This window comes from Cebus imitator, unplaced genomic scaffold, assembly GCF_001604975.1.
Source record: "Cebus imitator isolate Cc_AM_T3 unplaced genomic scaffold, Cebus_imitator-1.0 Scaffold316, whole genome shotgun sequence".
NCBI classification, from domain to species: domain Eukaryota; kingdom Metazoa; phylum Chordata; class Mammalia; order Primates; family Cebidae; genus Cebus; species Cebus imitator.
This window is the reverse complement of record NW_016107631.1, coordinates 1447507-1459677: the sequence shown is the minus strand read 5'-3', so window position 1 is coordinate 1459677 and position 12171 is coordinate 1447507. Positions and strand designations below refer to the sequence as shown.

The 12171-nt window shown below is 47.7% G+C and overlaps 1 pseudogene; it reads right to left on the bottom strand.

Moving 5' to 3' along the window:
- LOC108286273 overlaps positions 1-11875 on the bottom strand; it is a 21074-nt pseudogene extending 9199 nt beyond the window's left edge.
- Between the last annotated feature and the right edge of the window lie 296 nt (positions 11876-12171).

Here is a 12171-nt window from a genome sequence, read left to right as displayed (position 1 = left end):
TGCAGTCTAGCTCTGTCACCCAGGCTGCAGTGCAGTGGTGTCATCTTGGCTCACTGCAACCTCTACCTCCCAGGTTCAAGGGAATCTCCTGCCTCAGCCTCCTTAGTAGCTGGGATTACAGGTGCGCATCGACATACCTAGCTAATTTTTGTCTTTTTAGTAGAGACGGGATTTCACCGTGTTGGCCAGGCTGGTCTTGAACTCCTGACCTCGTGATCCACCCACCTTGACCTCCCAAAGTGCTGGGATTACAGGCGGGAGCCACTGCATTCAGTTATTACCCCATAGACTTTGAACTTGCCAGCCTCTATAATGCTGTGAACCAATTTTCTTCCCTCGCCCCCGCATCCAGTTGGTTCTGTTTTCCTGGAGAGCCCTTACTAATATAGATGGATATCTGTGGCTCTCTCCAAGGGCTGCCCTGACCCATTTGATCATATTTGCCAGCAGATAGAAGAGGGGTTACCATGGATTGTGTTGAGAAATCCACTCCATGCCAGGGAGGCAGAAGTCACACCAGGCAATTGCTTGTCACTGCAGACATAGTTTAAGAGAGAGACAAACCAAAGCAAAGAAGTTTCATCTCTTTCACTTTCTAGCTGAGGGGCTGGGGCACCAGGCTAAGCACTGGGGATGAGATGACAAACAAGACGCTAAGGAAGAAGAGATTAAAACCGTAATTAATTCATTGCAAATGTACCAAATGCTGACATGGAGAAGTGTGGGTGTTAAGGATGCTGAGAGGACCATGTCTGGTTGGGAAGTCAGGGAGGACATCTCTGAGGAAGTGGTATTTAACTCAGATCCAGAGGAGGGGCAGAAGTCAACTGGGAGTCAGGAGAGCCTTCTGGTAGAGGGAACAGTGTGTGGGAAAGCCCAGGGGAGGAGGAATTTCACAGAGTCAAGAGAAGCCTTGCATGACTGCAGTGAAGTCCGTGAAGGAGTGAGATGTGGACCTGAGATTAGAGAGGCAGCAGGGAGGCTAATAGGATCTTGCAGGTCAGTGTAAGGACTGTGGGCACTGCTTTAAGGCACACGGAAATTTACTGAAGGGTTTTCAGCAAAAAGTGGCCCGATTATTTCTTCAACTATTTTTTCTATTCTTTCCCCTCCTCTCCCCTCCTTCTGTGACTATAATAACACGCATGTTAGAGTGGTTCACTGATGATCTGTTCATGTTTCGTCAGTGTTTTTTCTCTCCGTTCTTCATTTTGGGTAGTTTCTATTGCTATGCCTTCAAGCTCACTGAACTTCTCTTTACAATGTCTAATCTGCCGTTTATTTCATCCATTCTAGTGTTCATCTCAGATATCCTAGTTTCTATTTTTTAGAAGTTCCATTTGGGTCTTTAAAAACATATCCTTCATTTCTTTCATCTTGTTCCCATTTTCCTCTAACTTCTTCAAAATATGGAGCATTTTTATGATAGCTCTTTCCATACCCTTGTCCGCTAATTGCATTATTTGTCAACACTGAGTCTGTTGCTATCATCAGTTTTTCTTCAGGAAGGTAAAAGTTTCTAGGAATGTACTGTGGTACATGAAAGCTTTTTAATTATGGCTCAGGATATGAGCCATACTTCCTGGTTCTTTGCATGTGCAGTAATATTTGATGGGCTGCCCAACAGTGTCAGTTTTACACTGTTGGATGATGGATTTGTTTTATTCACTTAAATGATGTTGGCCTTTGTCCTGGCATGCAGTTAGTGACTTGGAGACTGGCTGATGCTTTTGAGACTTGTTTTTAAGCTTTGTGAGGGTGGATCCGTAGCAGCCTTTAATCCAGGATTAACTCAGTCTCACTACTACGGCACTGCTCTGTGTTTGTAAGGTCTTTCCACTCAGCTACTAGAATCGTCTGAGCCTTATGTGTGCTCCAGAAATCATTTGGCTTCCAGCTGGCTGGTGGTTCTTCCCCTGGCCTCGAGTCATTTCCGTTCATCTGTGTTCATACCATCACTGAGCCAGAGACTTGAGGTCCTCCTGCAGTTTTCTGTGCAGTCCTCCCGACTTGACACTCTCCTGTGACGTGGTCAGTGCTATGGCCCGAATGTGTGTGTCCCCCCAAAATTCATATATTGAAAGCTTAAACCCCAAGGTGATGGTACTTGGAGGTGGGGCCTTTGGGAGGTGATTAGGTCATGGGAACTGAGCACTCAGAAATGGGATTAGTGTCCTTATAAAAGAGGCCAGAGAGAGCTCCCTGTCCCTTCTACCACATGAGGTTACAGTGAAAAGATGCTCTCTATGAACCAGCAAGTGGGCTGTCTGACATTGAAGCTGACAGTGCCTTGGACTTCCCCGCCACCAGGACTTAGAAATACATGTTCAGAAGCCACCCAGTCTATGGTATTTTGTCATAGCAGCTCAAATGGACTAAGACAGTCAAGATGAGCTAAGGCTGGAAACAGCGTTGCTGCCTGTCCTTCTGCTCAGAGGTCTTGGCCTGAGCCGGGCATACAGCTCTTATCCCTGGTCCTCCGCTCACTCCCTCATTTCGGCAAGAAGGTCAGGGTTTCTAGGAATGAGATACTGTGGTTCATGAAAGCTTTTTAAAAAGTGGAGTAACGCTGCTAAGGTGAAACAGCAACAACAAAAAATGGCCTATGTAACCCTGGTCTAAAGGGTGACCTCCACAGTTTCGTCCTGGAGTGACTCCTGGAGCCCAAACCCATACGCTGACTTTTGACTTCTGATCCTTGGTGTCTGGAAGAACAATGGAATCTGCTTTTCTCACTTGCCGGGAATAAAATCTGTGGAATTTGGTCATGTGAGAATATGTGAACTTCATGCTGGGTATTCTGGAACATTAAGACTTAGGGCCTGAGGGTTCAGATCGACATGTCAGAAACGTCTAGAGACACATCACTGAGGAATATTAACAGGAAGGGCTGTCTGCACTCAAAAGCTAAATCCCTTGCTGTTTTAGCAGAGGTGGGAGCCACCATGCCCTGCCTGTTAAAGAGAAGCCTGTTTATGTACAATTTCTTCTTTAAATTGAGATAAAAATTCCTGTAACAGAAAATGAACCATTTTAAAGTGCACAATTAGTGGTATTTAGTACATTCACAGTATTGGGCAACAATTGCCTCTGTCTAGCTCCAAAATACTTTCATCACCCGGAAAGGAAATCCTGTCCACAATCAGCAGGTTCTTCCCATCTTCCCCAGCCCCTGGGAGGAGACTTTTTTTTTTTTCATATGAGGTTTCCACGGGCCAGGGTTAGCACTAAGAATATCTTCTCTCAAGGGCTTTGAGGCATGGAGCAAAGAGCATGCATGGGCTTTAGGGGCAGACGGGGCCAGTATCTAAAGCCAGCTTTGAAACGTATCTGTGTGACCCTGGACTAGTTTCTTAATCTCCCCAAGCCTGATGTTGGGATAATGTCCACTTCACATTCAGTTTAAAAATATCTGGAGGAGTGTATTTTTATTCTTATTTATTTATTTTGTATTGGAGTTTTGCCCTTGTTGCCCAGGCTGGGGTGCAATGGCACAATCTTGACTCACCACAACCTCTACCTCTCAGGTTCAAGTGAGTCTCCTGCCTCACCCTCCCGAGGGGCTGGAGTTACGGGCATGTGCCACCACGCCTGGCTAATTTTTGTATTTTTAGTAAAGACAGGGTTTCTCCATGTTGGTCAGGCTGGTCTTGAACTCCCGATCTCAGGTGATCCACTTGCCTCAGCCTCCCAAAGGGCTGAGATTACAGGAGTGAGCCACTACTCCTGGCCTGGAGGAGTGTATTTTTAAATAACTGGGCTGGGTGTGGTGGCTCACACTTGTAATCCCAGCACTTTGGGAGGCCGAGGTGGGAAGATTGCATGAGGTCAAGAGTTTGAGACCAGCCTGGACACTACAGCGAGATCCCATCTCTACCAAAAAAAAAAAAAAAAAAAAAGTTCAAGAATGATTGAAACTCAGGTATGGTGGCTGCTTATCCTTGGGGTTCTGGGAAACTTAAACTTAGTCCTGATGTCCTTGCATTAGTCTTTGGCATCGGGAAAACCATGGGAACTACATTCAAGCATATTGGAGACATTGACTTCTACTTCCAAAAACTTAACACTATTCTTGGCTTACGAATGCTGAAGAATGAATGAATAAGTGAGGCAATCATTACCTACTCAGGCACTTCTTCTGGAGATGTGTTGGGAATTAAGTCTAGGTGTTTGTTACTCGGGTCACAAATGACATTCCATGGGAACCATTGGAATAGCCTTTTCACTTTTTGTGGTTGTTATTTTCAGAGAGATGGGATCTTGCTCTGTCACCCAGTGGTGCAATCATAGCTCACTGTAACCTTGAACTCCTGGGTTCAAGTGATCCTCCTAACTCAGCCTCCCAAGTACCCGGGACTACTGGCATGCACCACCCAGTTACTTTTTAATTTTTTTTTTTTTTTTTTGAGACAGAGTCTCACTTTGTCACCTGAATGGAGTGCAGTGACGCGATCTTGGTTTACTGCAACTTCCATCTCCCGGGTTCAAGCAATTCTCCTGCCTTAACCTTCCCAGTAGCTGGGATTATAAGCACCCACCACTATGCCCAGCTAATATTTTGTATTTTTAGTAGAGATGGGGTTTCACCATGTTGGCCAGGCTGGTCTCAAACTCTTGACCTCGTGATTCACCCACCTCGGCCTCCCAAAGTGCTGGGATTACAGGCGTGAGCCACTGCGCCCGGCCTTAAGTTTTTTGTAGAGACAGAGTCTTGCTGTGTTGCCCAGATGGTCTCAAACTCCTGGCCTCAATTAATCCACCCACCTTCATCCCCTAAAATGCTGGGATTTGAGGCATGAGCTACCGTGCCCTGCCACCCTTTTAGGTTTAACACCATTACCCCTTAGGCCTCCTCTGTTTATGGGGACACTGTGTCTTTAGACCCTTCCACTTAAGTGCCATTGTGATAGGGATGGGGTGAGAGCCTGGGTATACCCTCAGAGATACTGGCCTCCCAGTCCAGGAGGCACAGCAGTGGGATAGTGGTGGGGCTCCTGCCCTCCCTCCCACATTCTCAGGGCATTCATCATTGCTAGTCAGTGTGTGTTCCAAGCTTTTCTGGAACTCCTGTGAACTCCCTAAGTGGATTCTGAAGGTCAAGGGCAATCTGGTCCCAGGCTTCCAGGCTGGAGGAACAAACTGACTAGGGCTTTGGGGTCCGTGGCAAGTGAGCACCTTTCCAGAAGGCCTAGCAGCTAAGTCTTAGCAAGGTCAGGCATCTCAGGACGAACACAGAACTGGCTGTTTCCCAAGGCTCTTCTGGGCACAGCTGAGCCAGGGAAAGGGGCTGTGGGCCTCTTGAACTCCTGGGGGTGATGGAGTCTGGCTTCCTGCCTCCAGGTGAGGGAGTTGTTTCCAGTCCCAACGACCAGTGATGCACAACCTGACCTGCTCATATGAGTCCTAGCAAGCGGAGAGCTCCTGGAGTTGGGGGGAGCTGGAGCCTGTTCCTGTAATGCTGGTAGAGTCTCAAGAATGTAGTTCTTGGGATTGGGTGCGGTGGCTCACGCCTGTAATTCCAGCACTCTGTGAGGCTGATGCGGGAGGATCACCTGAGCCCAGGAGTTCAAGACCAGCCTGGGCAACAAGGCGAAACCCCATCTCTACAAAAAAAAAGAAAAAAAAATTAGGCAGGTGTCGTGGCATGTACCTGTGGTCCCAGCTACTAGAGAGGCTGAGGTGGGAGGATGGCTTGAGCCGGGAGGCTGAGGATGCAGTGAACTGGGATTGCACCACTCCACTCCAGCCTGGGTAACAGCGTGAGACCCTGTCTCCCCACAAAAATAAATAAATTAAAAGAATGTAGTTCTCAGTGACCCAGGTTTCAGAGGAGCTGTGACTTATTCAGAAGACAGGGTTTGCTGGATTTCACAGGCGCAGGGAGAGCAGACCTAGGTTTCTTAGGGGTCAGAGAAGAGGAGGTATGATCTGCTTGGCTAGACCCAGGGTGGGGAAATTCCAGTGAGTTTTGGGGCGCCCCCTTCCATTGTGGTTCCCTGAAATCTTGTCAAAATTGTATAATCTCCCCACTATTTTCTGGCAAATAGGTCACAGTCCACTGATGGCTGTTAGCCAAAAGACTAAGCAAGGCACCCCCATTAGTCTCCCTGAAAGGCATCGAATCCTTGCCTTGCAGAATAAATAGGTCTGCAGGGTGGGTGCATCAGTGACTGAGGAGCCCCTTCCCAAGCCTTGGCCAATCTCTGGAGCTTACCCCCACAAGGGAAGGGGGGCCAGGGGCCCTGATGCCCATTGGTTCTCGGTTTGCCTACCTCTGCATGAATAGCCCTGCATCTCCTGCCAGAGAGGAGGTCTCTCTCTCTCTCTTTTCTTCTTTCTCTCTCTCTTTTCCTGTCTCTCTCCCCCTCTCTCTCTTTTTGTTCTGTCGGTGAACTTCTGGAGAAATGTAGGTCTTTTTTGTCCATCGAGGGGTGCACAGGACTCAGCACTTGTCCTGACAGTTTCCCCATCTTCTAGAAAGCAGGATGGTGCACAGGACCGTGAGGGTGGGAGAAGGGGAGGACCCTGGAGAACCTAGAGGGAAGAGTCCGGATAGGATGTTCAGTAGAGAGGGCGGAGGTGAGATGGGGAGTGCCAGACACACAGATAGGGGCCTGGGCATGGAGGCCATGGGCAGGGGTTTGGACTTTATTCGGAGGGGAGTGAGGAACCTGGATCCATTTTAAGTAGCAAAGGGATTCTTTGCTACTTAATCCTTTGCCATGAAGGATTCTCTGGCTGTGGTGTGGTCTGGGTGGGTTGGCATCAAACGGATGGACAGGCCTTACGTGGCTTGAACATGGTGAGGCAGTGGGAAACCAATAGCAGTTGCTGTTTTGGGCAAACAGTGGTGCCATTGGCCAAGAGAAGGAAGGAGGGCACAGGGGCAGGTGGAGGGAATATAAGCTTAGGTTTGGGTGCCCTCAGTCTGCGAAACTTGTGTGACACCAGGCAAAGCTGTCCACTCAGCTGCTGGAGAGAGAGCTCTGGAGAGAGATTCAGGTCTGGGGGGCCCTGGGCCTTAGGTGGTGTTGGAAGCCACTTGGGGAGAAACAGAAGGAAGTCCTGGGACAGAGCTCTGAGGAATGTCCACAGCGGGGTTCTGGGCAGCGGAAAGGAGGTGGCTGGGGAACCTGGGAAGAGCATCTGGGGTGGGAGAGGGAAACCAGGAGAGACTGGCTCATGGCCGCCAGGGCAAAGCATGGTTCAAGACGGAGAAAGTGGGCAAGTGTCAAAAGCCTCTGAGAGGTTGGGCGTGGTGGTTGACGCCTGTAAGTCCAGCACATTGGGAGGCGAGGTGGGCGGATCACTTGAGATCGGGAGCTTTGAAACCAGCCTGGCCAACATGGTGAAACCCTGTCTCTACTGAAAAAATACAAAAATTAGCTGAGTGTGGTGGTGCGTGCCTGTGATCCCAGTTACTTTGGAGGCTGAGGTAGGAGAATCACTTGAACCCGGGAGGTGGAGGTTGTGGCGAGTGAGATCACACCACTGAGCTCCAGCCTGGGCCACAGAGCAAGACTCTGTCTCAAAACAACGACCACCACCAGCTTCTGAGAGGCCATGGACAGAGGGGGCTACTGGGGGCCATGGTGGTGACCTCAGAGAGAGCAGTGGCGTGGAAGAGATGGACACAGATGTAAGCAGAGATGGCTGCGGCGCCGTGAGAGGTGAGGGCTCGTGGCAGGTCTGGCAGGGAAGTGAACCTGGGGACAGGAAGTGGAGGAGGTGTTTACAGATACTCAAGACTTTGGCGTGTTTGTATGTTTATTGGAAAGTCCAAATACAAAGCGGGAGGGTGCCAGATCCCCATGGAGGACATTTGGGTGTTTCTAATTATGCTCCAATCACAACACGGCCTTGTATGCACACCCTTAGGTGCTTGTCCAGCTGTGTCCTTAGAATAAATTCCTAGAACAGCGACTGTGTCAGAAGCTACATATTGACATGTTTTGCATTTCATTATATAGTATCCAATCGTCCTCCACAAACTCTGAACTAGTTTTGGCAACTCTTCGTTGGTAATGACATCCTCACAAAGACTGAATATTATCCATTTTTAAGAAGTCTTTGTCAGTGTAACTAACCCAAAACATTTCTCATTGATATTTTATATTGCATTTTTTTTGGTCACTAATGAGATGGGCCTCTTTTCATAGGTCACTCATTTTTACTTCTTAATCTATCTGTTCATATCCATTATTCTTTTTTTCTTTTTTTTTTTTTTTCCCGAGACAGAGTCTTGCTCTGTCACCCAGGCTGGAGTGCAGTGGTGTGATCTCTGCTCACTGCAATCTCCACCTCCCGGGTTCTAGCGATTCTCCTGCCTTAGCCTCTGGAGTAGCTGGAATTACAGGTGCTCACCACCATGCTCAGCTGACTTTTGTATTTTAAGGAGTGACGGGATTTTCACCATGTTGGCCAGGCTACTCTCAAACTCCTGACCTCAAGTGATCCACCTGCCTCGGCCTCCCAAAGTGCTGGGATTACAGGTGTGAGCCACTGCACCAGGCCTCATTTTTCTATTGAGATGATAGTCTTTTTTCATTCATTTGTAGAGATATTAATTACAACGTATTTTTTTTTCTTTCTGTTGTTTGTCATGGAACTTCACTGTTGATGTCTTTCCCTGGCAGAGTTCAAAAGCATTTTGCGGGCAGCGCTACTGTTCTTCTGTGGTCTAGAACCTGGTGCTCCTGCTAAGCTCTGCCATCACATTGGCGACATTACCTTCTGACTGTGAAGTTTCACCATCTTTCATTTTTTCTACTCTTCTCTTGACCTACACTTATTTCTCTTATTTTCTAACCCTAATTGGGGTCCACAGTTTTTGTAGATTTTTTTTTAAAGCCATTGTGCCTTTTTTGTTTTTGTGAGGCAGGGTCTCACTCTGTTGCTCAAGCTGGAGTGCAGTGGTGTGATCTCAACCCACTGCAGCCTCAACCTCCCAGGCCCAGGTGATCCTCTCACCTCAGCCTCCCGAGTAGCTGGGACTACAGGTGTGCGCCACCACCCCTGGCTAATTAAAAAAAAATTGTTTTGTAGACGTGGGGTTTCATCATGTTGCCCAGGCTGGTCTCAAACTCCTGGGTGCAAGCAGTCTCCTGCATTGGCCTCCCATACTGCTGAGATTACAGGCATGAGCCACCGCATCTGGCCCCCATTGTGCCTTTTGTCCTGTTTCTTTTGGTGTCTGATCACTTTTCTAGAGTGAACAGGCAGGCTCTGAGCTTGCTTTCCCTGGGCCCAGTCTAGACAGCTTCTACCAGGTAGGCTGGGAAAAACCCATGAGATTCAGTCACCAGGGCAAGGTCCTAGTAATGGACCCTTGCTAATCCCTGCAGAAAAGTCACTGAAGCATCCCTGGGGAAGCCCTGGCCTTCCCTAAAGCCTCCCTTCTCCCCTCTCCTTGGCTCCCACCTCAGCTGTTTTTACTGTCCTATTATCTCCTAAAGGGTCTCAAGCAGTAAAAGTATCAAATTATTTTAGTTCATTTTTTTGAGAAAGAGTCTCCCTCTGCCACCCAGGCTGGAGTGCAATGGTACAATCTCGGTTTACTGCAGTCTCTGCCTCCTGGGTTCAAGCTGTTCTCTTGCCTCAGCCTCCTGAGTAGCTGGAATTATAGGTGTGTGATACCATGCCAGGCTAATTTTTGTGTTTTTAGTAGAGACAGGGTTTCACCATATTGGCCAGGCTGGTTTCAAACTCCTGACCTCAGGTGATCCACACACCTTGGCCTCAAAATGTTGGGATTACAGGCGCCAGCCACTGCACTCGGTCTTCTTCTTCTTCTTCTTTTTTGGAGACAGGATCTTGCTCTGTTGCCCAGGCTGGAGTGCAGCGGTGCCATCTAGGCTCACTGCAACTTCTGCTTCCTAGGTTCAAGCGATTCTACAGCCTCAACCTCCCGAGTAGCTGGGATTACAGCCACCTGTCACCATACCCAGCTAATTTTTGTATTTTTTGTAGAGACAGGGTTTCGCCATATTGGCCAGGCTGGTCTTGAACTGCTGACCTCAGGTGATCTGCCTGCCTCGGCGTCCCAAAGTGCTAGATTACAGGCATGAGCCCCTGCTCCTGATCTCAAATAATTTTAATATGGGATTTATTCTTGGGGGACTCAGGAGGAGGTTGGCATCACCTGTCAGATGCCCTCCTTGTCACTTCACAGTTGCTGATGGCTCTCCTCTCTTGCTGTCCATCCTGCCCCCTGGTTCTTCTGTGACCTGGGTGCTTAGATGACAGAAGAGGTTAGATGTTGTCAGAAAGTGTAATCCCATTGTTAGGAAAAAAGATGTGGGAGCTTTGTGTGCAGAAGAGGGAAAGGATAGTTTTCATTGTACTGTTTATTATAAAAAAATTTTCAAGTGTAGACAAAAGTAGAGAAAATAATATAATGAACCTTTAGGTACATATCTCCAGCTTCAACAGTTTTCAGGCCAAGGCCAGATATGCGTCATCATTACCCCACTTGCTTCTCACTCACAGTGTTTCCAAGCAAATCCCAGACATCATAAAATTTCATCTGTTAATAGTTCATTATGTATCTCATAAAGATTAAAATCTTACAAATACGGCTGGGTGTGGTGGCTCACGCCTGTAATCCCGGCACTTTTAGAGGTCGAAGTGGGTGGATCACTTGAGGTCAGGAATTTGAGACCAGCCTGGCCAACATGGTGAAAGCCTGTCTCTCCTAAAAGTACAAAACAAACAAACAAAAAATTAGCCAGGTGTGGTGGGACGTGTCTGTAATCACAGCTACTCGGGAGGCTGAGGCAGGAGAATCGCTTGAACATGGGAGGCGGAGGTTGCAGTGAATCGAGATTGCACCACTGCACTCCAGCCTAGGTGACAGAGCAAGACTTCATCTAAAAAAAAAGTATATATATTATATCTATGTTATATTGTATTTATGTAACTACATTACCCCAAAACCATTATCACCCCTAAGAAGAATTTAACAGTGAGAGAAGATGGCTGCTATGTGGATTGAACGTGAGATACTGAGTGGGAAGGTCTAACTTTCAATTCTGATGTGCTGTGCAAGACCTCAAGCAAGACGGTCAACTTTTCCAAATGTTAGTGGTTGCTTCCACGTAGAAATAGGAGTACGTCCCTCAGATGGGTGGCACTGGCCACAGAGCAGCACTCACATAACTAACTCCATCTTAGAAAAGGACTCCGTTGTGTATTTTGTAGGACACGTTGCCAACAAGGACAAGATGTTTTCTGTAATAAACAAACTAAAAACTTAAGACTGTACCCAACCAGAGGAAGACCCAAACAAACGTGGTCTTCCACTGTCGGTCCTCACCAGAGGACTCTGTGGCTGTAGCAGATTAGCCTTTGCAGCTCTAAAGGGCCGTCCTGACGGGCACTGTCTCACAGTCATGCGTGATAAAAACTCAGCATCTGCCGCCACAGGCTCTGCTACCCCAAAGCCATATCTTTGCAAGACCGATGGACCCCCCAACCCCAGACCAGGACTACTTCTGTCTTCTTCACTCCCCTGGACTTGTTTGTTCACGCTTTCTCCCAGCTCTTTTTCCTCTTGATGTTAAACATTACTTTGTTTGTTGTGAAATGTTTAACCTGAAAAACTTACGTGTTGATTAAGTAATCATCATGTATGATTTGCAATATTGACCGATTTATGGATGGCTTGGGCCTGTGTGCCTGTGACTCTTAAGCTAACGGGCGGTACTAAGGAGAACTGCCTCCTTAAGCACTCCACGTGGCTCGTGGCTTTTGTGATTGAAATAGCATCAATAAAAGCCTAACACTGTGAGAAAGACACAAATGTGCTTGGACCTGCTTGCCTCTGACCTTGCACCCTGGAGGATGGCGCCTCATCCTTGAAAGCTATGGTCTCCATGCTGGCGCCTTCAAAAAAGAATGAGATTCTGTCTTTTGCGACAGCCAGGATAGAACTGGAGGTCACCATGTTAAGTGAAATAAGCCAGGCACAGAAAGACAATCATTGCATGTTCTCTTATTTGTTGGGTCTAAAAAGCAAAACAATTGAATCCGTGGAGACAGAGTAGAAGGACGGTAAGCAGAGGCTGGGAAGGCAGTGGGGGCAGAGGGGAGGTAGGCATGGTTAATGAGCACAAAAAAATCAGAATGAATGAATAAGACCTAGCAATTGATGGCACAATCGGGTGACTATAG